Source organism: Oryctolagus cuniculus, chromosome 17 (genome assembly GCF_051225735.1).
Source record: "Oryctolagus cuniculus isolate XC-2025 breed Fujian yellow rabbit chromosome 17, ASM5122573v1, whole genome shotgun sequence".
NCBI lineage: Eukaryota > Metazoa > Chordata > Mammalia > Lagomorpha > Leporidae > Oryctolagus > Oryctolagus cuniculus.
This window is the reverse complement of record NC_142883.1, coordinates 63,833,455-63,860,211: the sequence shown is the minus strand read 5'-3', so window position 1 is coordinate 63,860,211 and position 26,757 is coordinate 63,833,455. Positions and strand designations below refer to the sequence as shown.

At 61.1% G+C, this 26,757-nt stretch overlaps 1 long non-coding RNA gene across 1 annotated transcript in view; it reads right to left on the bottom strand.

Moving 5' to 3' along the window:
* LOC103346281 (sodium- and chloride-dependent GABA transporter 1) overlaps positions 1-26,757 on the bottom strand; it is a 166,546-nt gene that overhangs the window by 8,631 nt on the left and 131,158 nt on the right. The window contains exons 10-14 of the long non-coding RNA XR_016223617.1: positions 5,021-25,051; positions 3,398-3,727; positions 2,654-2,785; positions 2,173-2,349; positions 631-738 (exon numbers count right to left, since the gene is read on the bottom strand). This is a non-coding gene — a long non-coding RNA (sodium- and chloride-dependent GABA transporter 1). The remainder of the gene's footprint in view (positions 1-630; positions 739-2,172; positions 2,350-2,653; positions 2,786-3,397; positions 3,728-5,020; positions 25,052-26,757) is intronic.

Here is a 26,757-nt window from a genome sequence, read left to right as displayed (position 1 = left end):
CTGGGCCTAGCTCCGTGTCCACACCATGGAAAAGCTGCGACACTGCACTGCTCCCCGAAAAACAAGAAGAAAGCCCGTGCACGTTTGGCACAGGCGCAATTTTTTCTCAACTATTTTGGGTCCACTATCGGCTGGACTACCTGTGAACCCAGGATGCAGGGGCCAACTGGGCCTGGGCTGGTTCTCAAGACGGGTCCTCACTGGCCTCTCTGGGAGCCCTGCTCAGCTGTGCTGGCTCCTCCCTGCCCTGAGCCCCCCTCCACCCACCCGCCACCTTCTCCACCCTGCACTGCGCCCCAGGAGGTGACTGCTCCGGCAACCTCTCCGGTCCCTTGGCCTCTGGCTAGCTCTGTATAGGCCACTGGGCAGTGCTGGCAGGGAGCGAGAGGCTCAGAGAGTAGGATGCCAGGGACTAAGTGTCCCTGGCTGCTACGCAACTGTGTCTCCAGCTGGGCTCCTCTACCTGCAGCCATGGCTGGCGTCAGGTGCCTCATTCTCCCTCCAGCTCTCTTCTGGAAAGGGGAGATGTTACCCATGCTGCTACACACAGTCTCCCCGCCCAGTTAGGAGGGGCTGCCCTGTCCCCTGCAGGCCCTGCCCACCCCGGTGCCCCATGCCACCCACACTCACTCCCAGAACTCCACCATGGTGCTGGTCATGGTGGTGGTGTTGACGATACTGTAGTTGGAGAAGCAGCGGTCGGTATTCCAGGGGTTATCACACTGTTTCCAGCAGTGTCTGCAAGGACAAGGTCGTGTGACCAAACCCCACTGGGGCCCCAGGGGCTGGCACATGGCCCAGCTCTCCCTGGCCATCCTCAGTGTACCCCAAACCTCCTGGAAGCCACGGTCCTGCCTCTCGTTGCCGATGGCTTGGGAGGGCAGGTGGCGCCGTGATCACAATGGGGCAGCATCTTGCTCCAGGCCACACAGCGGCTACAAGAGCGCGCCCTGCTCACTCCAGGGCCCAGCCCTCCAAACTACATCCCTGGGCCTCCTGTGCCCTCCCTGGGACCACTCTCCAGCTCTGCCACCCTGGCCATGGGGCCTCGCCCACTGCCTTCTGGGGCACGGCCAGCATGGCCAGCCCCAGCGTCTTCTCTACCAGGCCTGGTTCTCAGCATTGTGAGATCCTGAGAACCCCAGAAGGCTGGTTTCACATTTTGTCTCCTTCCAGGTTTTTTTTTATTATTAAGATTTATTTTATTCATTTGAAAGGCAGAGAGAGAGAAAGAGAGAGAGAGGGAACAGAGAAGAGATTGCCTATCTGCTGGTTCATTCCCCAAATGACTGCAACAGCTGGAGCTGGGTCAGGTCAAAACCGGGAGCCCAGACCTCAATCTGAGTCTCCCACGTGGGTGGCAGGGACCCAACTCCTTGAGCCATCACTCGCTGCCTTCGGGGTGCACGTGAGCAGGAAGGTGGAATTTGGTGCAGGGCTGGGATTCAAACCTCAGCACTCCCACAAGGGCCCGGGCACTGCGGTCGTGTCCTAAGTGCTGAGCCAGACTGCTGAGTGTGCAGCGTGGGGGCGCTCAGTGCATCCTGCAGCCACCCAGCCATCATCCCAGCCAGCTCCAGCTGCCTTCCAGCCTACAGAACTGGGACCCCGCGCCCACTAAACACTAACCCTGCACTCCCTTCCTGGAGTCCCTGTGACTCCACTCTGCTCTCTGCCTCCGTGAACTTGACTAACTTGACTAGCGGTGGGGAACCAGAGGAGTCCCTCCTTCTGGGACCAGCTTGTTTCGCCTGCACTTTGTCCACCATGTGGTGGCCTTGCCTGCCTCAAACGCTCATGTCCACTGGGCTCACAGGCCCTGGCTTGAGACCTCAGCCCGCCATCCTCTCCCGGGCCTCGGCTACTGTGTAGAGCTGCTGTGCACACATGTGTGCCAGCCCCTCTTAGAGACCCTGCTTTCTTCCTGGGGTGCTGACCCAGAGAGGGGACGGCTGGGTCACAGGGGGCTCCTGGAGTCAATCTCCTGGGGAGCTGAGGTTGTCCCCATTTCAGAAAGAGGCCACGAAGGCCCCAAGAGGTGAAGTCTCTTAGCTGAGGCTGCACGGCAGAGAGTGGACTTGGGATTTGAACCCAGGCCAGCAAGACCTGTGCACCATGGGACAACCATACCCATCTTAGACGTGGTGTGGTTGGGGGCAGGTGTGCACCCACAGAAGGTGCTCGGGGCCAGGACTGCTGTGGGAAACCCCACCCCGCTCTGCTCCCAGAGTGCTCAGGGGGCTGCTCACCGTGGTGAAGGAGTTGTACAGATAGTAGATGGCCCACGAGATGATCACGATGTAGTGATGTTCAGCCAGAAGGAGAGCACGGCCACAGCCAGGCTCACACCTGCAGGCAGGATACAGCATCAGCCACACGGCCGCTGCCCACTCAGCCAACCACCAGGATGGAGGCGAAGGGCCAGGTGGTGACCGGCAGAAGGTCACACATGCCCCCCAGGTGAGGGAGCCAGGACTCACGTCTGGGGCCAGGCAGGGTGGGGCCCACGGCCAGGACGCCTGACGCCCCGCATGTCCCGGGAGCCTGCCAGGCTCCAAGCCCCACCAGGAAGTGAGTGCAGGGAGTCCCTCCTCTTCCCTGCCCTACCCAACACCCTGGCTGGTGCTGGCTTCAGGGGCATGGCCACACTCACCCTTGAACATGGGGGCCAGCTTCCAGATGCCCAGCCCCCCGATGGACATATACTGGCCCAGCGAGCACTCCAGCAGGAAGAGCAGGACTCCAGCGAAGATGAGCGTCAGGAAGTAGGGGACGAGGGAGGCCCCTGGGGGCAGAGAAGGTGAGGCTTATGCCGGGCCCCTCCCCCTGGTCAGGGGAAGCATCCCTCCAGAGGTTCCTCTCCCTCTGCCTGGAAATCAGCACCCACAGCCAAAGAGAGGCTCAGGGCACCCAGGAGGAGGCCCGTCCTCTGCCAAATGGGGAGATGAATTTTGGGGTACAGATTAACTTTTTTATAAACTTTTTAAAATTGAAAGGCAGAGAGACAAGAAAAAGAGAGAGGTCTTCCATCCACCGTCCACCTGTTTACTCCGTCAAACGCCCACTGCAGCCGGAGCTGGGCCAGGCTGAAGCTCAGGATGGGAACTCCATCCAGGGCCCACGTACCTGAGTCCCTGCTGCCTCCCACGGTGCCCTTTAGGAGGAAGCTGAACCCAGGGACACAGGGCACCCTGAGTGGCATCTTCACCCTGACCCAAATGCCCGCCCCGGGTACTGCTCACACACAAGCATCGTCCTAGGGGAACCCCTAAAGAGAAATGAAGAGCAAGTACAGGGCCTGGGGATCCCCTGGGGTCTCCAGTGGCCCTATCTTGCTACGGCACCCCAGAAAACGCCCAGGTCCGGCCCAGTGGCCATCCACAAGGCCACTACCTACCACCTCCATTCTTCCTGCACAGGTACGGGAACCTCCAGACATTGCCCAGGCCAATGGCATAGCCCACACAGGACATGAGGAAGTCGAAGTGGCCCTTCCACATGTCCCTGTCGGGAAGCTCTGCCCCCTTCTTCTGCACCTTGACCATCAGGGTCTTGGGCTTGTCGTTGGCCACAGGGGCCTCGCTGACCTCCGTGGCGATCTGCCCGTTGGCCACCTTGCTGCCGTTGGCCGCCATGTCTCTGGGTTTGCACACAGGGGTCCTGGCAAGTGGGCGTGTGACATCAGCCCCGGTCCACGTGGACAGTAGCTTTGCAGCTCAAGGTCACCCTGGAAGGACAGGGCCAGGGTTTAGGACAGAGAGGAGCGGGGGCTGCGGGGGCCTCACCCTGAAATTACAAAAGTGGAGCAGCCGTCTGGGGGCCGGGGCAGGTGGGCTCCTGAAAGCCCTCTTGCTCCCACTGCCCCTGCTCTGGAGCGGAGAGGCCTCGGCTCCCAAAGCAGAAGGGGTGACGTGCTCCAGGGCTCCAGCCTCTGTGTCCCACCCCAGGGAGCAAGCCCAGGACCACGACCCTCCAAAGGCAAACACCAGGGCTGTAAGGAAAGATCTTCTCTTTGCCTCTGATGATGCGATAGGGGATTTGCCCTTCATCAAGGCCATAATCAGCATCTGGGCCGGCAGCGAAGGGGCTCCTTCTGTGGCTGAAGGTGGGGTGTCCCGGCCACGGGTGGTGCTGCAGCCCAGGGGTCCCGAGCTCCTCCCCCAAGTCTGCTTCACCACGTGGGCGCTGTGTGTGTCTTTGAGCAAGCGTCTCCACTGCTCCCGATCTCACACAACAGGACCCCCTCACTGCGCTGCTGGGGGCCCCCAGCCCGCTCTTGCTTTTCACTCTGTGTTTTTTTTTTTTTTTTTTGACAGGCAGAGTGGACAGTGAGAGAGAGAGACAGAGAGAAAGGTCTTCCTTTTGCCGTTGGTTCACCCTCCAATGGCCACCGCGGCAGCGTGCTGTGGCCGGCGCACCGCGCTGATCCAATGGCAGGAGCCAGGTGCTTCTGGTCTCCCATGGGGTGCAGGGCCCAAGCACTTGGGCCATCCTCCACTGCACTCCTTGGCCACAGCAGAGAGCTGGCCTGGAAGAGGGGCAACCGGGACAGAATCCGGTGCCCGGACCGGAACTAGAACCCGGTGTGCCGGCGCCGCAAGGCGGAGGATTAGCCTAGTGAGCCACGGCGCCGGCACTTTTCACTCTGTTTAGCTGAAAGGCAGACACAGCCCTCCCATCTACTCCCCCAACGCCTGCAGGGGCTGGGGCTGGCAGCCCGGCCCTAGCTCCAGCCCAGGCTCTCCACACGTGGACGACCACTGCTGGCCACGGCCACCCTGAGACTCACCACAGGCAGCCTGCACCCTTCCGCCTCTTTACTTCCAGGGGACAGTGTGTAAAACTGCACGCTGAGCAGTCCTGAGTTTGAGCCTCTAGGCTGCCTTTTGCCAGCTGCATGCCCCAACCTACTCAGCTAAGGGCTCTGCGGATGGCTCAGAGCCTCAACTTCCCCATCTGTGAAATGGGGTGATCCTCTGTGGAGCTGTGGGTGTGCGTTCCTCCCCACAGCTGGACTCACCTGATGATTGTCTGCGATGGGTCAGTTCTCACAGGGCTCTGGACGCAGCTCCTGGGTGACAGTCTGCAAGGCAGGGGAGGGGGCCGGCGAGCGGGCAGGCAGGGCTGGGGCATAGAGGGTGACAGGGCGGCAGGAAGCTGCTGGTGTCTGGCTGTGCACGTGGCTGGCAGAGTGTCCCCAGCCAGGGTGATGGCAGCGAGTCCTTGCAGCGTGGAGCTGGCGCTCAGGTGTGGGAACATGCTGGGGAGGGGCCAGCGGCCCGGGGACAGCCATGGAGGGGAGGGCCATGGGGGCGCTGAGAGGCGGAGGCTCCGTGATTTTATCAGAAGACACAGGAACCCAGCAGAGTGGGGCTGCAGCCTCCGGGCCCAACACCACCGCAGCTGCGTTCTCTCCACTCTGCAGCCAAGGCGTGGGCACGCAGGCAAGAGCACCTTGCTTTGTGGAGAAAAGCAGGTTTCAGAACAGTTGCTTCTGAATGACCCCGCGTCGGCCCTCTCCCTGCAAATTTGCCCATTTAAAACCAAAGCAAGAAGAAGAACCCAGCAGCCCGTGCGGTCAGCTGGGGTCAGGGGTCAGCCTGAGTGGCTTCCGTGCCCTCCTTTGTGGTCGGTTTCTATTTCCCTAACTTCTGCAGAGGGGCTTTCCATGGATACAGCAATGCAAAACAGACCTAGGGGGCCCTCAGCACCAACTGGCAGGAGTGGGGGCTGCACTGGCCTGGGGCTTCGCAGAGGTAGGAACTGAGCCAAAGCAAAGCGCAGGGCGGGCCCGGCGCCGCCCGCCTCCCCGTGGCCTCCGCCAGGCTGCTGCGCCCGCAGCGCCCTCACGTGCAGCCCCTATTACCAAACACCACTGTCCACTCCCGGAGCTCCAGGGGAGCCGGACCGCCTTCGCACAGCCCAGCCTGGAACGCCAGTCCCGCTCCTCGGCCCCGAGGACGGCACCCAGGGGTCTGAGCTCCTGCACGGCCCACAGGCGGCTCCTGGATGCCCGTCCAGATGCCGACGCGGGCGCGCAGGAGCCTCAGAGCTCAGAGCTCAGAGTGAGAGGCCGCTGCCCAGCTCCAGCACGGCAGGAAGTGGAAGGCGCCATGGCCCACCGGGGAATCCTGGGGGACACTGGGGGGCTGGGGAGCAGACTCCGGAAAGGGGCGGAGGCTGAAGTGCATCCCTTTGGGGGTTCAGCTACCAAGTCCTTAACACTCCACGATCCGGCGGGGTGGGGGGGGGGCAGCTCCAGCTGTCATGTGTTCAGAATGATCCAATCACCTCGGGCCATGGCTGATCACCTGACCCAGGCTAGCCAATCAAACTTCTTCCCGGGGAATCTGGCCTGGGACTGAGGAAGTGGGCGAATCTCGGAGCGACTTGGGGACTCCAAGGCAGCCTCCTCTGCCCATCTCGTCCCAAGGTAGCAGGCTCAGTGTGCGAGGAGGAAGCACCCAGAGCCAGCAGGTGGACAGGGGGCTCCCTGAGCCGGAAGTGGCCCCCAAAGTTCAGTTCAGCCCCTGAAAGCTTAATTCCTGGTGCAGCAGGGTTGAGAGGTGATCAGGCTATGAGAATTCTGCCCTCAGGAGTGGGTTGGTTATCTCAGAGTGGACTGGTTACCTCAAAGACTGGATATGTTTCCTCGAGACAGAATTGGTTATCCCAGGGCTTGGTTAGCTGTCCCAGAAGTGGGCTGGCTATCCAGGGGCTGGGTTGGCTATTCCAGGAATGGGCTGGTTATCTTGGGAGTGGGTTGGTTATCTCTGGAGTAGGTTGGTTATCCTGGGGGTGAGTTGGTTATCAGGACTGGGCTGGTTACCTTGGGAGTGCATTGGTTATCTCGGGAGTGGGCTGGTTATCTCTGGAGTGGGTTGGTTATCTCAGGAGTGGGTTGGTTATCTTGGGAGTGGGCTGGTTATCAGTCATTCTTGCTCCCTTGCTCTCACCATGCCTTCCACCTCTGCCACGTTATGGCACAGCAAGAAGACCCCCGTCAGACACGGGGACCACCCCCCTTCCTGGCCATCCCAGCCTCCATGACCATGAGCCTGGAAATCTGTCCGTCACCAGAAAGCCAGTCCGTGGCACATGGCTTCTGCAGCCCCAAACTCCCCTCCCCATCTTACTCCGGCGTGGGGGCTCCTGGTGCCGCCACAGCTCTCTGCCTCGCCCCCAGCAGGTGCTCCTCCCAGGAAGACAGTGAACAGGGACTTCCTGGGCATGCAAGGCCCAAGCACAGGAGCGCGTAGCCAGGTCCAGTGCAGGCCTGCGGCTTCCCTGTGAGGAGTCCCACCGCCCCAGTGCAGCGAGCCTTGCAGAAGGCGTGGAACGCACCCAGGGAAGCTACAGGAAGTAGAGGCTGAGGATGCAACTGGTGCTCCCGTGGGGTCCTGGACTTGTCCCATGCTGCGTCAGAAGGCCCTTGGCTGTGTCTGCCCTCCACGAGTGCTGGCTGGCTGACTTTACCTCTCTGTGAAGTGGGGGAGATACAAGCAGCTCCCACCTGGGGCTGTGCTGAGGATCAGAAGCGCTGAGGCCAAGCAGGTGTCAGGCAGCCCCTGTACAGGCAGCCACAGCGCTCACCCTGGCTCCGGGCCCCAGCAGTGACGATGACTACGGCGACAGTCTTTTTCGGAGCACGTTCCATTCAGGTCCTTGGCACCTTTGAGCATCTTCAGAAGCCCAGTGGGAACGGGAGCCCGGCCTCTTTCTACAAACTTGCAGCGGCCTCGCCCGCCACCCCGGGCCAGACGGGGGCTGAGAGCGGCACATCTGCATGCTTGGTCAGTCGCAGAAAAGTGATTCTATAACGAAGCAGAGCAGGGAAAAACACCCCAACCAGCTCGTCCATGCAAGAAACCCGGCAAGCCAGGGACTGGGTGCCCAACCCAGAGAGCTCCCAGGCAGTGGCACTCAGGCGCACACCTGGGACCCCGAATTCCTGGCGTGGGCGTCTCCCCTGCCCCTCCCTCCCTGGTGGAAAGGACACACAGGAAGCAGGTGTGGGCAAGCTCGCGGCAGGGCCCCGCCATCCCAGTCATTCCTGCCTTTCTTGAGATGCAGCCCAGGGCCCATGGCTTTTGGGGATAGTATCCAAGGATGCGGCCACGCACGGGGAGCGCCGGCCTGAGACTCTCCTTTACCTGCTGGTGGAGCAGGTGGGAGGAAGAGGCGTGGCCTCCTCCCAGCAGCTTTTGGCCCCATCTCATCAGGCGACAACATCCTGCAGGCCAAGAGTCCGCCCACATGGCCCTCTGGGCATTGAGTGGGCCCCATGAACTGAATTCCTCCAAAGCACCGCACATAATCGACCCTAGGAGGTGAGATCAGTCCTCTGGCCTCTGCCACTCGCTCATCACACAGCGAGGACATGGGGGACACACGCCAGGTGCTGGCAGGCTGTGAGTCAGCTAGTGCTTGCTGGGGGCCTGCTCTGTGCATGGAGCCGGGGCCGGCACAGGACACGAGAGGTGGAGAGGTGAGGGCCTTCCCCCGGCCAGGTCATCATCTGGGGAACCACTTCTGCTGTAGCTGATCCACTGCACTGTGGTGCACAGGCTCTGAAGATGAGAAGGAATGAGGCAGCTTGGAGGAGCCCAGGTGAGGGGCCACTCGCCCTGGGGTTTGAAGGTTGAACAGGTGTTCGTCAGGTTTGTGCAAATGGAAAAAGCACCCAGGTCGGGACAAATGCGAGAGCCGACGCAGAAAAGGGCCTTTTGCACCGGGGTGAGGACTTAGGGCCCAGCTGCAGGTGCGTGGCAGGGGTGATCACGTGACCAGATCCAGCTTCCAGAAAGAGACTCCATCATGGGCCTCTGGGAAGGATGGAGCTCAGGAGAAAGACGGAGGCAGGCAGGTGCACCCCCACTCCCAGACGACACCCATCCTGCACTGGGACCAATCCCCATGCCAAAAGGGGCCCAGTGAAGTAGGAAGAAGTCCCTCTGTCAGTCCCTGAGGGAGTCCGTGCTTTGCAAGAGAAAGAAAACATGTGGAGACCGGAGCCCTAGATCAGAAGCAGCAAAATGGGTCAGAACTGGCCCATGGGCTTGCTTTCTTGGTTGGAAAGAAAAAAAATTCAGCTGGAATTTGGGGCTGTATCTGGGATACAGCATCTCTGGGAGCATGGAGAGGAGGGGCAAAGGCCCTGGGCAGGATTGGGTCCGTGCATCTGAGAGGCCAGGGTGGCAGCAGGCCAGCACGAGGGGGAATGGAGCCAGCTGGAGGTTGTGGGCAGGGACCTGGTAATGCAGGGCCTCGGGAGCCACGGCGAGTTCAGATTTTATTCCACAAGGGCTGGGGGAGGAGGGTTCAAGCAGCAGGGCTGAGCTGACAGGGAGGCTGCACACGGCAAGGGGGCAAGGCAGAGATGATGCGGCTGTGATTGGGGGCAGAGTGGGGAAGGGCAGCTCCCAGGATCTGCTCTGGGGCTGTGGCCCACGGGCCTCCCTGGAGACTGGGCTGTCAGAGGCCAGCCCCGGGCTAGAGGACAGGCCAGGGGCGGGGACGTGCGGACGGCGCCCTGGACCATCTCCCTCTGTGCCACTGCATCGGGGGGCAGGCGGCTGTGTGGGGTGTGGACCTTGGCAGGGCTGACAGGCCAGGGCCACAGTCTCAGGGCCGCCATTGTCTCCGGCCAGGCTGGGCATGCAGCAGATCTGGCTCGCAGGAGAGGGAGGCGGGAGAACCAGAGGCCTGGGCACGGGGTCGGGGGCTCCCTCCCAGGACATGGTGCTCACTTGGGCTTTGTTCCGCTCCTGGTTCTCCCTGCAGAAATGGCAGAGGCAAGCGTGCAACTCGCTCTCCTTTCTCTTTGCAACACTGAGGTTCAAGAAAAAATTAATATTGGGTTTGGCTCCTTTCTGAAGAGGAACATAACGCGGTTTGTTCTCTGTGCTGGGGAAGAAAGCTCGGCTCTCCCAATTGGGCCAGGCTTTCCCGAGCCTCTGTTGTGTACCGGGCGTCACACCAGCTCCTATTGAGGGAGAAAAGCTAGCATCTATTGAGCGCCTACTGTGTGCCAGGCACTTCACCGGTATGGGACCGCCCAGGCCTTGTTCCATGTCTGCAAAGCAAGGGCTACTTCCCTCACCCGCCAGCCTGGACCCAGCAGACAGGGCAGCAAGGGAGGGCCTCGGCATCATGGGGGAGCCTGCCAGGAGGGCAGAGCCCCGGGCCCCATGTCACACCTGCAGCGGTGGCCATGGATTCTAACAGGTTCCGGTGATCCAGGTGCATGGGACGGCTTCTGAAGCCGTGATCTGGGGGCGACCTGGATTATGTCATGGGGCATGGTTCCGATCTCGCGAATCGGGCGGTCAATAGCTTGTCCGAGTCTCTGTGTTCTTGTCTGCACATGTGGACCCTCCTGCTGCATGGACTCGCGTGAGAAGCTGAAGCCAGGGAGTGCATGGAGAAGAGGCCTGATCCCCAGGAAGCATCCACACAGCTCGGCTGCTGTGGAAGGGGAGAGGGGCCGCACATGCCCCTGCCATGGAGGAGCGCTGGGCAATGCGAGGCACAGAGGAGCCACAGGTGCAGCGAGTGTGCGGCTGGCCTGGCATGGCTGGAGAACAGCAGGTGCTGTGGGCGGCTCTTGCTGTGCTCTGCCCTGGAGGTCAGGGAGGGCTCCCTGGAAGAGGTGCTTCTCTGATGAGAAGGAGCAGCTGGTGAGGGTCTCCTGGGCCTAGTGTTTCAAGAAGGCTCAGAAGCTGGCCGGGTCTGGGCTGGGGTGCAGGCTTCAGCTGACAGTCATGACAGCTGGGGTCTGGCTGCAGTCCCCCATTATTGGACCCTCAGCCCTTGCATAACAGGGCCCAGGCAACCTCTCTCCCAGTCCAGATTGTTCCACACCTCACCAGTGCACCTGTCTGCATGCAGGCGTCTATGGAGAAGACGAGTCTGCAGTGGGCTGCAGGCGGGCCCAGTGTCGCACAGCAGGAGTGGCATGACCCTTCCTGACTGCCATCTCTTCCCACCACACTCTCACCGCCAGCAGACTGGCGAAAGCCCCCAGCTGCCGCCACAGAGCCGAGAGGCGCTCACTTCTCCACCCCTGCAGTTACGGGGTGCCCCTCTGCACAGCACCCCAAGGCCCTTCGAGTGAATTCTGTGTTCTCTTTCTGGGTCCTGGTCAGAAACTGGGGCCACCAGGAAGCACCCCACACTGTGTGAGGCCCGGACGGTGCCCAGCACAGCAAGTGCTAAAAATACGGAAGCAATAACAATCGTTGGTCCAGAGAGGTCATACGCCCTTCCCAAGGTCACACGGGCACACAACGGGTGACTTGTGCCCTTTGACTGCTGACCCCATGACCTTGTTGACCTTGCCTGCAGTACACCCGGGGTAGGGGAGCAACTTGCCTGGCCTCCCTGCCCTGAGCCAGAGGAGGAAACAGAAAATCCCAGCTCCAGGGCGTCCCTGGGAGCTGCCGTGTGGTTGTCCAGGGCACGTCCCGGACCACAGTGGCGGAGGGAGCAGGCCACGGAGCAGCCCCACCCTGAGCCCAACGGGCACTGAGAGCAGTGTCCACTGCAGCTGCGGTGGCTCCAGGAGTCCAGGCCCCAGCTCTCCCGCGGCTGCACGCACGGAGGAAAAGCGGCCCAGCTTTTCACGGGCAAAGGAGGGGGAGCGGAATGAACTAGATGAGCTCGCAATGCAGGGAGGAGGTGAGCCGGCCACGCTTGCAACATGCCAGGGCCACACTACACACGTGGTGGATCCCCATGCCTTCTCTTATTGTACTGAAAGGTAAACCGAGGCACAGAGAACTAAAGTGACTTTGCAAAAGGCTCCCAGCCGGGGGCACCACAGCTTGAACCAGGGCAGCCGGATTCCTGTGCGCCTGCCCTTAGCTGCTGTCTCTGGCAGGTGCCCACAGAAAAACAAGCCCCACATTCAAGGTGTCCGGGAGCTGCCCCTCCCCAGACACAGCTCCTCCAAGAAACCCCACCCCAACCCCTGAGAGGCTGCTGCACGGGGCTTCAGTGGTCGCCCCACTAGGGCCACTGCAGCTGCCCGGCTGCGGCCACACGGTGTCCTGGGAGCCAGCAGAGAGCCCGTGATCCCAGCTGAGCAGCCCTCACGGGGCCTGTAGGGCTGGCGGCTCCAATGGGGTCCCCAAGGGGCAGCTCTCTCCGCTTGGAGACCCAGCTCTCCTCCAACGCAGCTGCCACTCGTGCCTTGTGGCAGCTGGGCACAGCCCCGGGGATGTGTTTTGGGGGCTGACCTGAGTGGTGAAGGCACAAGTTTGGCTCCCGGCACCGCACCACATGCACTGCGTGATCTCAAGCCAGGCCCCTGCCTGCCCTGTTTCTGGGTTCCCTTCCTTGCGCAGGTAGAGCGGTGTGGCTGACTCCAGAGCCTGTGTTGGCTTCTTCCCTCAATCTCATCTCATCCCACGTGACTCGCTCACACCCCAGGACCTCGTGAGTGTCTCTTCTGGCCCCTAATTCCCAGCAGCACCCCGCTGCATGCCTCATTTTCTCAAGGCCATTTCCAATCTGAGCCACCCAGCAGTGGCCGAGCACCTCCGGGGAGCCAGGTCCCAGGCTGGGTGCAGGGGGAGAAGCGGCGAGCTGAGGCTGAGTCGGGAAAGCTGAGGGGGCAGCCAGGCAGGGGTTCAGGTGGGTACCGGGCTGCACCTCCCTTGGGCCGGCAGAGATGGGGCAGGAGAAACGAGAGCTCCCTTCCACCTTGGCCAGGGAAGCAGGAGCGGAACAGGAGCTCCGGTCCACTCCAGGCAGAGGGAGCCATGATCACAACAGATCTGTGAAGGGCGTAACGCAAATGATGGCATCTAACTCTCGTGCCGCCCCCATGGCACAGACGAGGAAACAGGCATGGATAAAGCACGCGCTCGCAGGCCCGGATCCGCGTGACAGAGGCCTGAGCAAGTGCTGCCCGTGTTCCCGACGGCTCCTCTCCCACTGTGGGCCCCCGGTGGTCTCGCGGCTGCCAGTGCAGCCTGGGAAGGGGGAGCTGTGATGGGACTGCACTTTGACAAGGGCACTGGGCGGCTCTGTGCAGAGGGAGGCAGGGAGGCCGAGCGCGCAGGTGGCGGCAAGGGGGCCGGGCCACAGTGCATGCGCCCTCCCCTTTGCCCCAACCACAAATCCTCCCATCCCACCTCCCCAGCTGTTCTGCTGCCTCTGCACGGCTGGGGCTGGGGTCTCCCAGGTGCTGTTTCCCCCACGGAGGTCACACGGTGCCAGGTAAGAGGTGCTCTCCTGGCTCTGCCCTTGCGACAGAGGACACCGTGGGTCTCCTGGGCAGTGGCAGCATCTGCTGTTTTCTGGGGTTTAAGGACCCTCCCCACCCCCAGGGCTGGTCCAAGGTTCCATGACGATGGCTCAGCTGCGAGTGGCTGGCAAGGTGCTGCTTCACTACCTGTCTCTTCCCAGGTGAGGAGTCAGACAAGGAATCCAGGGAAAAGCATGGTGAGAGGGGGACAGGGCGGTGAGCCCCGGGGGAGGGGGGAGCTGCGTGCTGTGGGTGCCCACAAGCAGTGCCAGGCTGCGTCTCCCACTGACCGACCCCTGTGACAAGGCCAGGAGGCAGGGGCTTGCCCTTTAGCGTGCAGAGTTCAAGGGCACAGGTGGCGGAGAAGCCGGGATTCGAACCCAGGCTGCAGGGCCTCTCTCACTGCCCTCCTTCTGCTGGGTCCGTAGCAGGCCAGCCCATTAACTTCATCCTTGCCAAACCACCTCAAGGCGCTGACTCAGAATGAACCTGCTCTGGGCACCACAGGAGCCCCAGAGAACAGGAGAACATCTCCGGCCCTGCACCCCCACCGCGTGTCCCAGGTTCCCTGCCGCTTCTAGCCTCCGGCCTGCAGAGTCCAGCCGGCCAGAAACCCTGAATTCTGATCAGGAAGGCAGAGCACCGTGAAGCCTGCTTGGCATTCTGGGCCACGGCTCTCCGCCTGTGCACACACACGTGCAGGAAGCCACTCGTTCTTGTTTGAGACGTGCCTGAAGGGCTCCCAAGGGCTCGGGGTCAGGGCCTTGTAAGAGCTCAGATCCGGGAAAGAGACACGACAGCTGCTCCTGTCAGGGCCAGCAGCTGGCCACAGGAGCTGTCCCGAGTCACCATGCAGGTGCAGCCTCGGCCAAGCACCCTCTCTGTGCCCTGTGGTGGCCGCACACAGCTCCATGGCATCCACCCAGCATCCACTTCTGTCCCTCGACAGCTCTGCAGGTGTCACCGGCCCCACTCTAGAGAACAACTCACCGAGGCCCAGACAGAGCAAGATGGCGACATGTGGTCACACCAGACATCTTAAATGAGAGCCAGTGCCCAGATGTGTGCAGCTGAGAAATGTTTTTTTTAAAGATTTACTTATTAGGCTGGCGCCATGGCTCAATAGGCTAATCCTCTGCCTTGTGGCGCCAGCACACCGGGCTCTAGTCCCGGTCCGGGCGCCGGATTCTGTCCCACTTGCCCCTCTTTCAGGCCAGCTCTCTGCTGTGGCCAGGGAGTGCAGTGGAGGATGGCCCAAGTGCTTGGGCCCTGCACCCCATGGGAGACCAGGAGAAGCACCTGGCTCCTGCCATCGGATCAACGCGGTGCGCTGGCCGCAGCGCGCTGGCCACGGCGGCCATTGGAGGGTGAACCAACGGCAAAGGAAGACCTTTCCCTCTGTCTCTCTCTCTCACTGTCCACTCTGCCTGTCAAAAAAAATTTACTTATTTATTTTGAGAGAGGTGGGGGAGGGTTCACTTCCCAAGTGGCCACAACAGTGAGGGCTTAGCCAGGCCAAAGCCAGGAGCCAGGAGCTTCCTACAGGGCTCCCACAAGGTGGCTGGGGCCCAAACATGTGGGCTGTCCTTCATTGCTTTTCCCAGGCCACTAGCAGGGAGCTAGATTGGAAGTGGAGCAGGTGGGACACAGATCGGTGCCCACATGGGATGCTGGCATCACAGGCAGTGGCTTCATCAGCTACATCACAACACTGGCCCCCGGCTGACAGTTTTAAAGCTTGAACTGGCAGCCTGGACCAGGGGGCGTGGGGCTGCACCACTTAGCAAAGTCCCACGGGCACCGTCAGCCAGCCACTGACATCCCACCTCATCGGGGGTCTTGCCCGGCCCTCGACAGCTTCTAGTCTACAGGCCAGGACAGAGCCACCTCCACTACTCAGGGGAGTGGGAGAATGACATGAGCAGGGCCCCTTTGTGGGGGACCACAGGTGAGGCAACTCCGAGTGCAAGGGAAGATAACGCGCATTTTCCTTGAACTTTGCGAAGCCCGCGTATCTCACACACCTAGCAGTGATGAGGTTTGGAAACGCAGGTTCAGCATCACCAATTTTGTATCTAGAAAACAAAAAACTCCTCCTGTTCTCTTAAGGAAAATTCTATTGGCTTAAGGAAAACATGAGAGATGCGGCCTTAGAATATTTTGCGAGAATGGGAAGGGCATGGGTTTCAGAGCTGCCGAAGGGTCACGCTCCAGGCGCGAACATATTTTCCCACGAGAGGAAGCCAGTTTTATTTTTAAAAGACTCAAATGAGTGCTCACTTCTGCCAGCACAGCTGTTCTCGCTTCATTCACTGAGCTTTTGAGAATTCTACAGGGCGAGAGCCCCCCTTACAGGAGAATTCTACAGGGCGAGAGCCCCCCTTACAGGAGAATTCTACAGGGCGAGAGCCCCCCTTACAGGAGAATTCTACAGGGTGAGAGCCCCCCTTACAGGAGAATTCTACAGGGTGAGAGCCCCCCACCCTTACAGAGTGAAAAGTCCTAGGTAGTAAGAAGCAAAACCAGACTTCTGCTGAGAAAATTCGAAGTCCCGCGTCGGACGAGCAAACCTGGGCACGCCTCCTGCTCAGCGGCATGTCAGGGTCCTCAGGAACCCTGACAATGGCAGGGGAGGGCAGGGCCTGAAGACCAGGAGACCTGGGTTCGAATCCCAGCTCTGCCAGAAACAGAGATGATCACAATCTACCTTGAGAGCTATGAGGACGAAGTGGAAGAACGTGCGTGCTGGGTGCAGCAGCAGCTGGGCCATGGCAAAGACCGCCTGACCGGTGCTAGCATCACTGCTTCTCAGACAGAGGTGGGGAAAAGCTGTGGGCAGAACGCCAGCTCCATCAAGACAGGCGACGGTGGAGTGAGTCCCCGGGAGACGTTGATCGGCTCAGATTCTTAGAGCCATCACTCATGACACGCGACCCCCAGGGCACACGCGTGTTCCTTCAAACCCCAGTGAAATGTCAGCTGCTTGCACGTGTCCACGCAGAGCCTCCCTGACCCCTGTCCTGCCCAGGGGGACAGCAGTGTCCCAGGAGGGAGGCTCCTCTTTGCTGCCGACCTGTCCTCAGCCTCAGGAGTGGCTGCTGCCCAGGGGACCCTGGACTGGCTGTGGGGTGGGCCAGCACACAGAAATGGTTGCTTGCATCTCAACCGCCAGGCCCCCAGCTCCCAGCACTGAGTCCTGTACCCTCCTTCTGCTTCTAAAATGGGGCCAGGGGTCCACAGCCAGCTGCCTCCCTGGCCAGCATGCAAATGATTCACTTTGGGGTTTCTCTGGGTGTTAACCCAGTCCAGTCCCTGCCAAGGGCGCTGCCCACAGTGGGCCAGCTGGGCAGGTCTGGCACAGGAAGGGCCTGAGTGCAACGCTGTCTTCCACAAGGGAGGGTTTGCAGCTAGGAAAGAGAAAACCCTGCTGCTGTGCGCAGCTGTTGGGGGTTTGCAGGGACCACACACGCGCACTGAGACCCGCCCGTCACAGGGACCTGCATTTTCTTGTCCATCTTCTAGCTTCCCGCACTCGTCCAGCTGTGCCCATCACAAGCCCACTTGTGGCCATGAGTGGTGCTTCTAGTCCCCCTCCTTGGTTAGCAACAAGATCCACTGCCCCTGAGTGATGGCCGTGACAGGGCCTACGGGGCAGGTGCTGGTATCAACCCCACTGTGCAGATGCAAAGGACAAGGGCCCGGGCAGACAGTGACAGAGAGGGGGTAGGTGGGTAGGGCCATGCCTTGGGCTCTGGAGTGGACGGTCTGGGCCACCAGGCCACGCTGTGTCCCCTTCTGGCTGGCTGGCCTCATCACTGCTCCCCAAGTCTTTCCAGAATTCGGGTGCTCCCAGTGCCAGCCCCGCTGCACGGGTCCAGCCTCCTTTCAGGCCTTCCCTGCTGCAGGGGGAGCCCGGGCCCTGCGACCAGACAAGGCAAGCGTCCCACAGGCCGCCCATGCCACGGGCCCCTGGCCTGCCCCTCAGGACACAGTCCCCTCCGCGTGCCAGCGGCTCCCGCATCAGCATTCACGGTGCATCGCCCCACCTGTGCAATGCCATTATCTCCAAGGACACAGGCTCTGTTGTCATGGCAACCAGAGTCCTTCCACCAACTCTATTTAATAATTTCTCAGCCATGGAGCCGGGCTGCTGAGGGCCAGGGGTGAGACGCTCTGGGTCCTAGCACCTGCAGGACCTGGGGAGCCTCTGGAGGCCTCAGTTTATCCATGTGGGTCATGGGGGTGTCTGAAAGGGGGGTGTCCTGACTTTCTCTAGCCTATGAAAACCCAAACAAACGGCTTCCTGGGTCCAGCGAGACAGGGATGGAGTCAGAGCTGATAGAAGTGAGTCGGGGGTCTGAGCGAGACTTTAACTCCCAGGACGCACACGAGGCTGATGCGGGTTGCCACGCTCACCCCTGCTGTGTGGCCTCCACGGGGTCTGTGCCGTCTCCAGCTCTGAGCCCCGGGGTGGCGAGGAGGCGTGCTTTGCCTGCAGCATCACAGCCCTCAGTACCCCCATTTCACAGATGTGCAAACTGAGGCTCACAGAAGGCAAGGGCGTTATCCGTGGTGACCCAGCCATGTGCCCCACTCCAAGCCAGGCACACTAGACTCCAGAAAACAGAGCTGTGGGGGCTGTGACGGGTTTGTGGCTTTGACGCTGAGCTTACACCCACAGCAGAGCCCGGCACACAGTAGGTTTACTGTGTCCAGTTGCTGCCCACGCCTGGCCCCGGAGGTGACCCATCCAGACTGCCCAGAAAAGCCCCCAGAACAGCTGCCACAGAGCCCTGTCCAAAGAGCCACTTGGCTCAGAGCTGAGGAGGGGCCCTTGGCTGTGTGGCTCCTGTCTGCCTCCCAGGTTGGGGAGGGGACAGCTGTGCTCTCGTCTGGACCCCTGGCACCACTTCTGAGCACACTGCTGCCAGCCCAGAGGCACGGGGCCGGCATCTCTGTTAGTCTCCGTGGCATAACGAACAGCACTGCACCTGCTGTGTCAGCGCTGCGTATGTTCACTGCCGTTTGGAGAAAAGGCTCTTTACCCCCCTGCCCCCCAATCATTGCTCTTGGGGAGGTTATTCTTGGGGAGCTGGATGAGGAGCAGAGGAAGCGGGCATGCAACCCCCCTCCCCACCTGGAGGGCTGGCGCCTGGTTGGGGTTGGCCCGGGTCCCGCTCCACAGTCCAAATCCTTGGCTTTGGGGACGGAGAAAGCAAAGCCCAGAGAAGGCGGCCAGGGAGTGATTTCCCACCTCCTTCTCAAAGCTGGGAGCCCAGGCACAGGGGTCCCACAGACCCGGATCTGAGCCCAGCTCTGCACGGCTGAAGGAGCCAACGATACAGCCTCGGGCAGCACCCAGAGCTGCCTCAGCCTCAGCTTCCTTGTTGAGGGTCTGGGACACTGCTTGCCAAGTGCTCAGCTCAGGGGCGGCATGGGCTGGACCATTCCATGTCCCCTCGAGGCAGCCTGCCGTGCACTTGAACCCCATCTCCACAGAATGGCCCCTGCTTCTCCGGCCCTGAGCCCGCTTGTTTCTGTAAATCATAGGTGAGTCTCTGACCTCCAGCTCCAGGAATGGCCATGCTGGGGGTTCCCGTGGCCAAGGTCTCCCAGGGAGCTCAGGCTGCAGCCCAGGGGGGCTGCCTGGGACGCTGGGGGCTTCTGGCTTTGAGGCTTTTGCGTTGTGCTTTCGCCCAGCCTCAGCCCTTTTCCGTACCACAGGAAACAGCAGACACGGAGGAAAGACCCCCTTCTCTCCTCAGAGGCACAAAAAGAGACAAGGGGGATGGAGCACACGGGGGCTGGCATGGGGAAGACCTGGCCCAAACCTGGGGTGAGCGACCCCGCTGCTCTGGGCCTGTGACCTCCTCTGGCCAAGGTGCACCTTAGCACCAACCTCAGAGAGGGTGGAGTGAAGCCCAAGGCCTTGGCACAGGGACCAGGCCTGGGAGGCGCCTCAGGTCTCCTGCTCCCCTGTGTCCTTCAGGGAAGCTTCCAGAACTTGTGGGGTATGTCCGTCTTCAGCATAGCAACTCTCCAGAGGCAGGGGAGTGGGTTGTGGCCTGGGGGTTTCCGTCCACCCCCCCAGCTGGCTGGGCCACCTCTCCCTGCACGTGTCCACAGAACCCTTCCTCATGCCCTCCTGGGTGCCAAGGCTCCGGGCCCTTCTATGCCAGCTCACGGCCACCCTGCTGCTCGTTTTCATCCAATCTCACATGGATGAACGTGTGTTCTGTCTGAGCCCCGCCACCCCTTCCTCTCCACCCAGGGAGGAAAAACGCTCCGTGGGGCTTTGTCTTCTGATCCCAGGCGAGCTTCTCTCAACTCAGGTGTTTCTCGGAGGTGGTGAAACCGAGACTGAATGGGCCCCCGGCTGAACCGTCATGCTCAGCTCCAACACTGGGCATGGCCAAGGACTCCCCGGTTGGAACTCAGCTATGGGAGAACAAGGAGACACAGGACCCTTGGCTCCCAAAGTTCACAGCCGTGCCTCCCTGGGCTGTCCTACAGACCCAGTCTCTGCCTCTCACCAGATGTGGGCTGCTCTGACTCCCGGGACCACGTGGTGAACTCAGGTCTGGGCTTCAGAAGTAACCACCCCTGGACTGGGAGACTGGAAGACAGAAACGAGAGTTCGGGACTCTGAACCTCGGCTGCCCGTCCAGTGCTGGGGAGAACATGGGTAGCAGCGATACAATCATCTTAGGTTTACCATGGGGCTACTGCAGGGGCCTCCTCTGGGTCAAGGTCATTCTGACCTATGGATCATTCTCCGGTACCTCACGGGCACCTGCTGGCTTCTCTGGCCCTGAAACCTAGCAGCCGTAAGAGCACTTTCCCGGCCAGCTGTCTGGTGCTGTCCAGCGCAGCTCACAGCAGCCCTCATGGCAAATGTCTGCACTCACCTCATTGCGGGGCTGCCCCTACCCACACAGAACCACCTGACCCAACAACAAGGCTGCCGAAGCAACCTGATGCCCATGCCTCTCAGGGCATCTCTGACCTTTACTGTCCCTCTGGCCAGAGCTCAGCTAACTCAAGAGCTGGCAGGAGACACTGATCAGCAGATACCAGGGAGCCGACAGGTGGGCAGGGCTGCAGGCCACTGTCCCAGGCAGCTACCAACTCTTGCACTGCCTGGCCTGGCTTGCATGCCAGGGGCCCAGCCAGCCCCCCACCTGCACCCCAACACCCTACGCGGTGTGTGTTCCACTGAGCTGCCCATCCCCAGTTCATGGAATGCCACAGCCAATCGCTCTGCAAGATCTGGCCTCCTTGAAATTTCCAATTTGTGAGAAATGTAAAAATAGAAGGTCATTTGCCACAGGCAGCTTGCGTGGAATCGGATGCAGCTTTCGTGTCACGTCAGATCACGGTACGCAAGCTGATGGCTTCCTCAGGCTGCCTCCATGGCTTCCCAAACATCAAGACACAGGCAACCGGCCGGGAGACGCCCCAAAGTTAGGACAAGGTGGCGGGGTGCCCAGGTCACAGACAACATGGGACCTGCTGGATGCCTCTGTCCAAACCGAGTCCAGCAGCTAGGGACAAGTGCATCTCCCTGCCCCCCTGTCCCGCTCAGCTCCCCAGGGAGCCGGCAGTGCTCCCTGGTGGTGGTAGTGGAAGGGGGCGTGCTTTGTAGACCCTGCGGCTCCCTCAATGGGGCCGTCAGGTCATTGGGGGCTGTGCAGCGGCAGAGAGCGAAGCCCAGGTGTGGATGGGCTTGGGTTCGAGCAGCAAGTTCTGGGACTGCCCTCCTCCTCCTCAGCTCTCTCCCATCTAGGATCATCACACCAGCTGCCTCCCAGGGGCCTGTCAATGCTCAGCGCAATGACTTCCGTGAGGCGCTCCCCCGCAACCCGCCAGGCTGATGGCCACCGGCCTTCCTGCTGCTGTCCTAGGACTGACACTGCGGGGTGTTAACGACTGCCCGTAAGCACCGTGCGCTTGTGTTCACATCTGAGCCTGTGCCAGACAGCTCCCACCTCAGTTGCTGCCTTCCCCAGCCACAGGCTCTGCTCTGCAGATGTGCGGGGGATTATGGGATGGAGGAAGGTGCTCCAGGGCCCCAAAGCACCCTGAGCCGCATCTCCCAGGAGGTCTGATTTTGTGATCCACATCTGCTCTCCCTGTCCCTCTTCCTTCTAGAATGGTGCCGTCTGCAGAAAGGTGTGCCTGACCTCCATGTGTGCCTGACCCATGCAGGGAGTGGGCACAAGGCACACGCCACACCACAGAGCCGTGCATCTCAGCTGGGGTGGGGCAGGGGCTGCAGCCTGCACCTGGAGTCAGTTCAAGGTTGTTTCCAGAGCAGCAGCGTCTGCGCCCTGCCCCCCGCTCTCCAGCGGGCAGCTCTGCAGGGCTGAAGTGAAGGACCAGCTCTGACTCAGCGCGACAGGCCTGCCGACACTCATGAGTCAGTGCCTGTTTGGAGAGCCAGGCAATGGCAGGGCTGGGGCTGGCATCAGTGGAAAGGAGGCTCACCTGGGGCCAGCCCGCAGGGGCCGGCCTGGGCTCCCACCTGCCTGCCGGCACAGAGAGGGCAGAGGCTGCCGGCAAGGCTGCAGTGGTGGGGCTGGCGCTCTGCCTGTGTCCCCTATAAGCAAGAGGAACGGCGTCTTTGTGGCACAGGCAAGAAGCCGCCCGACACTGGTGCTTGACTTGATGTGGCTCCTGCACATCTCGTGCCGGCAAAGGCTTGCGTGCAAGGCAAACCCACGGGGCCTCACTGTCAACCCTAAACCCCATCCTCGGTTCCCCAAACCCGCCTCCTCACTTCACAGAGGAGAAGCAAGGCCCCGAGGCCTGCAAGCGTGCGCATCACAGCACAGGGGCAGATCCTGGCCCAGCCTCCTGCTGGCTATGCGCCCTTGGGCAAGTCACTTCCTGGTCTCTCTCAGTCCTCCGCCTTCTGAAGTGGGAGCCAGAGCAGCAGGGATGAGGAGCCGGGCACCGTGGGGGATTTCACTGCTCCATTCCCCACGAGCCGGAATGAGAACGTATCCCCAAGGTCACCTAACCAAGAAATGCCAGTGCCCGTCTCAAAGCAAACCCCCAGCCAGAGCTCACTCAGCCCCAGCCAGGGACACAGAGGCCCCAGCCTGTGGCCCTCCTGGCTCGAGCAGACAGGGAGAAATGGCAGTTAGGTCTGTGCATGCACCGGCTTCATCTGTTGACTTCCTGCTGCATGCTGGGCCATGTGCAAACACACAGCATCGCCGTTCCGGGGCTGCCAGGCGTGTGAACCCCAGGGTGCACGGGACAGCCAGGCCGTCAGGTGGCTCGTTTAGCTCAGATGAACGCGACTTGCCTCGTCTTCACCCTCTACCCTCCCACCCTCACCCGAGTTCCCGGGGACCCACTTCTCGGCAAACCTGCGGTCCTGTCGAGAGGAGGCCCTGATTTGCCTCCCTGTGTGGCTCCCGGGGAAGCCCTCCACTCAGACGCGGCCATGCTGGACAAGCAGGCTGCGCCTCTCCCTGGGGCTCACTGTCTGTCCTCAGAGGACTGGCCACGGGGCCAGCGCTTGGCTGGAGACAGAGCGCTCCCTTTGTTTGCTGTGTGCCTGATGATTTATTTGAGACCAGGGAGGCTCAGTCATTTTGCCCCGCTGCTCTGGGGAGGGGCCCTCCCTCTACCCCTCCCGCAGGGACTCACACCTCAGAGGGCAAGTTCTCCTCCCGCCCTGCCTCCGCCTGGGAGAGGCTCCAACCGATGGCCACTGGCTCAATGCTTCCCAGAGTTCTACACAGAGAGCTGGAGCCAGCTCCTAGGACGCCTGTGGGACCCAGTCCCCCTCTTTGTTTTATAACTGGGGGATGCCTTTCCCCCTGCCTCATGAACACATTCTCCCCAGGGGTCCCTGAGAGAGAGTCTAAGCCATGTCCGGCACGAGACACCCCCTCTCCTTCTCCAAACACCCCACTGCGTGCCGCAGGCTCACTCCCCAGATGGCCGCAACGCCAGGTCTGTTGAGCCAGGAGCTTCATACGGGTCTCCCAGGGACCCAAGCACTTGGGCCGTCTTCCACTGCTTTCCCAGGCACATTAGCAGGGAGCTGGATTGGAGGTGGAGCAGCCGGGACTGGAACCAGCACTCATATGGGATGTAGGCTTCACAGGCAGCAGCTTAACCTACTGCGCACCACAGTGCACCTGCAGACTCTACCCGATCTGGAAATCTGAGGACTGCCCCAGCAGCCTCCCCCACAGCCAACCCCAGCCCAGCCTTCAAGGACCCCACCCCCCCACCATTGCCATGTGCTGGCTGCCTGCCCTGTTTTGCAAAGGCCCCTGCACTTGGGGCCCTGCTGCCTTCTCTCCAGCCCTGGCCTCTCCCCTCATCTCTCTGTCTGCAGGGCTGCCACTTGCTGACTGTGGCGCACCCCAACCCCCTGCATCTGTTCTGGGGTCCTGCAAAACACTGGTTGCCGGTGGCCACACCAGCTTCTCTCTCTCCATGCTGCCTCCCACAAGCATGGTGTCCACCCGGCAGCAGGGCACAAAGTCCTGTGAGCTGTGAGCCAGGCACTGTCCTGGGCCACAGACCACAAGGTGAATGGGGGCCAGCAGGGGACAGGCTTTCCCAGACACGCCCACAAGCTCCCTGTGCCAGGAGCACACACACAGGCCAGCGGGGGACAGGCTGAGAAGGCTTCCTGGAGGAAGTGCCGCGTGAACCCCATTTGTGTGTGTGGAGGGGTGGCGTGCAGCTCCGGGCAGCAGCAAGGGATGTGTTTGCTGCCTGACCCTGGCTTCAGCTGCTTCAGGCCACGGCACCTGCACTTTCACGTGTGGGAGAGGGGACATGTGACCTAGGGCAAGCAGAGCCCGCACCCTGGCTTCAGTGAGGGCACACAGGACGGACGAATGCCTCAACAGCAGACCTCCAGTTGGGACTTTTGCTAAAGCTCTTGTCCAACAGGAGCTGGGTCTCAGCCAGGCCCCCAGGGCCTCTGCCATGCCCAGAGCCGGCCCCACCTGAAATAACCCCGAGGGAAAGGAGAGCCGGGCAGCAGGCTGAGACCCTGGGTCCAGCTACGCCTGAGCGTGGTGTCAGTTATTTAAACCAGGGAGTTCCGTTTTGTTCATTGAGACCTGTGTGAGTTCAGTGATGTCCTCAGTAAGCCAGTGTTGGATTGCAAATTACTTCTACGGGGAGTACAAATCCCCGTTTGCCTCCTTCGTGTTTCCTAGGTAACCCTGCTCATAATTGTCACCTTTGCCCTTATAGTCCTGATCGGAAGTCGATTCCGCTCTCTCTTTGTTGCTCTCAATTTCTTTTCCTACATCCAAAAGCCAGCTGGGGTGTGAGGCCAGTTCGCAAGGGGCCCTTCTGACGGTCAGGTGGTCTCCCCAGCCCCCCACGGCTGTTGGGCATCTGTGCGCCCGTCTCGAGGGACGGGGAGCCCGTGACTGCACCTGGCATGTGGTCTCAAACAGCAAACTGTGCTGGGGATTCTGGGAGCTCCCTAACATGCAGGAGTGTTGCGTTTTGAACCGGAGGCCGCTGTGGGCTTGGGTTAGAAGCTTAGGGAGAACTTGCACGCGCCCCTGTGAGCTAGGGTGGTGGGCCCTGCAGAGCGGCATTCCCAGCCGGGGCAGCGAGGAGGCCTGGCACGGAGTGGAGCAGCTCCCTGTGCCCTTGCTCTGCCAGTGCCGAGTCCCTGGGTGGCGCTCCGTGAGCGAGCCGTGTGCCCTTGTGTTCACGTCCCTGGAGACCTATTTCTGGCAAGTCGTACTGGTCTTCCAGTTCCATGATGATGCAAAGTTTCCTTCTGAGATGCACTTATTTAATCTAAAAAAGGAAAATATTTAAGTAACTAAAAATAGATACAGGCACAGATTTTTGCAAAAACTCTTTTGGCTGGTTTGCAAATGACTAAAGTTTGAGTAGCCTCATTTAGGGAACTGTTTCATCCATGTGTTCTTTCACTCCACAAATGCACACGGAGCACCTGCTGAGTGCGAGACAGACAGACAACACAGTCTGTGAGAGACGCCATGGGGAGCCTGGGGATGGGCCTGCCGGGCTTGCCTGCAGGCCTACGGCCAGGCCTTGACCTTCAGGGACACTGGAGAGCCGCTGAGTGTTCTGCAGCAGAATAAGGTCCTGCTGGCCAGGTGTAGGCCGGAGGCTGCTCTCCTGCCTGCTGCCCAAGACCCTCATCGGCAGCTCCTGGCAGACTCCGTCTCCATGACAACACAGAATTGCACCTTCCAGGCTTGCCAGAACTACAGTGAGACCCAGCGGTCTGCCTGCAGCCTCCGTGTTTGTTTGCAGAAGGGCTGCTGCTGCTTTCACTGCACCTCACACCACAGGTTCCCCCATTAGCAGAAGAGTCATTACTGCATGCGGCCCCTTGAGAAACCACAACAGACCCCGCGGGGGACCGCAGGACTGAGATCTTTTCCTTGTGGGGTCCCCGAGTCAGACTGGGGCAGATGGCTCTCGCAGCTGCGTCCTTGCTGAATGGGCAAATATTTGTGTACTTGGTCGTGTGTGCTGGGATCTCTACCCTCCCCAGGCTGACCCCTGCCCAGGGGCCCACTTCCTCGCGCCTGACCCCTCCCCCCCGCCCACGCCTTCCCAGCAGGTGGCCTGGCGCATTCTCCCCTTTGGAGCCAGACAGACCCGTGCACCAGTGGCCTCACCTCTTTGGGCCTTATCTGCAAAATGTGAAATGCAGGTAGGGTGCCCCTTGCGAGGGTGCTAGGAGGAAGCCAGCTAGTGCCCTGATGGGTGGCCACTGCTCCCCAGTTACCAGGATTCTAGTGTGGGATCAAGGCCGCCTTCACGCCTCATCACCTCTGTGAACCCCCTCTGATTCTGGCCCAGCTGCCCTGGACTCCCCTCTCGGGCCTTGCCCCGCCTCCCTTTGGGTCCTCACTCTCCCTCTGGTGGGGAGAGAGCCTTGCACACTGTAGGGCTCTTTACTTCTAGACACCACCCCTGCCCCCTGGATTCTCTTCCACACGCGGGGTTTGCATCTGGCCCTTCAGTGCCACTCAAGGTTCCCGGCTCTGGCCCTTACATATGCGGCTCCCTCTCCCCCTCTGCTGGGCTCTTGACTCTGCAGGTCCCAGGATGGGAGCCACCGGGACACCTGCAGCACCCCTGCCTGGCCCACTCCCCCAGCTACACTGGCCTGCCTGGCGCCTGGCTCTGAGCTTGGGGAGGTGGGGAAGGCGGATGCACAGGTCTGCCCCTGCAGGAGCACCCCTGCTGGGCCCCACCAGACTCCCAGCTGCCCCCACGGGGGATCTGCATGTCAGTCACCTGCCCCTGTGGGCACCCGGCAAGCACCCAGACCAAGTCCCTGGATCAGGAGGCTCCTTGGGAACCGAGGAGGGTAGGAGGTGCTGGAGGCCAAGGCGTGCCTGGGCAGAAGGTAAACCAGAAGCCTGGGAGGCAGGCATGGGGGGAGCAGGTGTCACGGAGACATTGGGGAGACTGGCTTCTCCTCCTGGGTTGTCCAGGAGCTCCCCCCACCCAGGCCACCC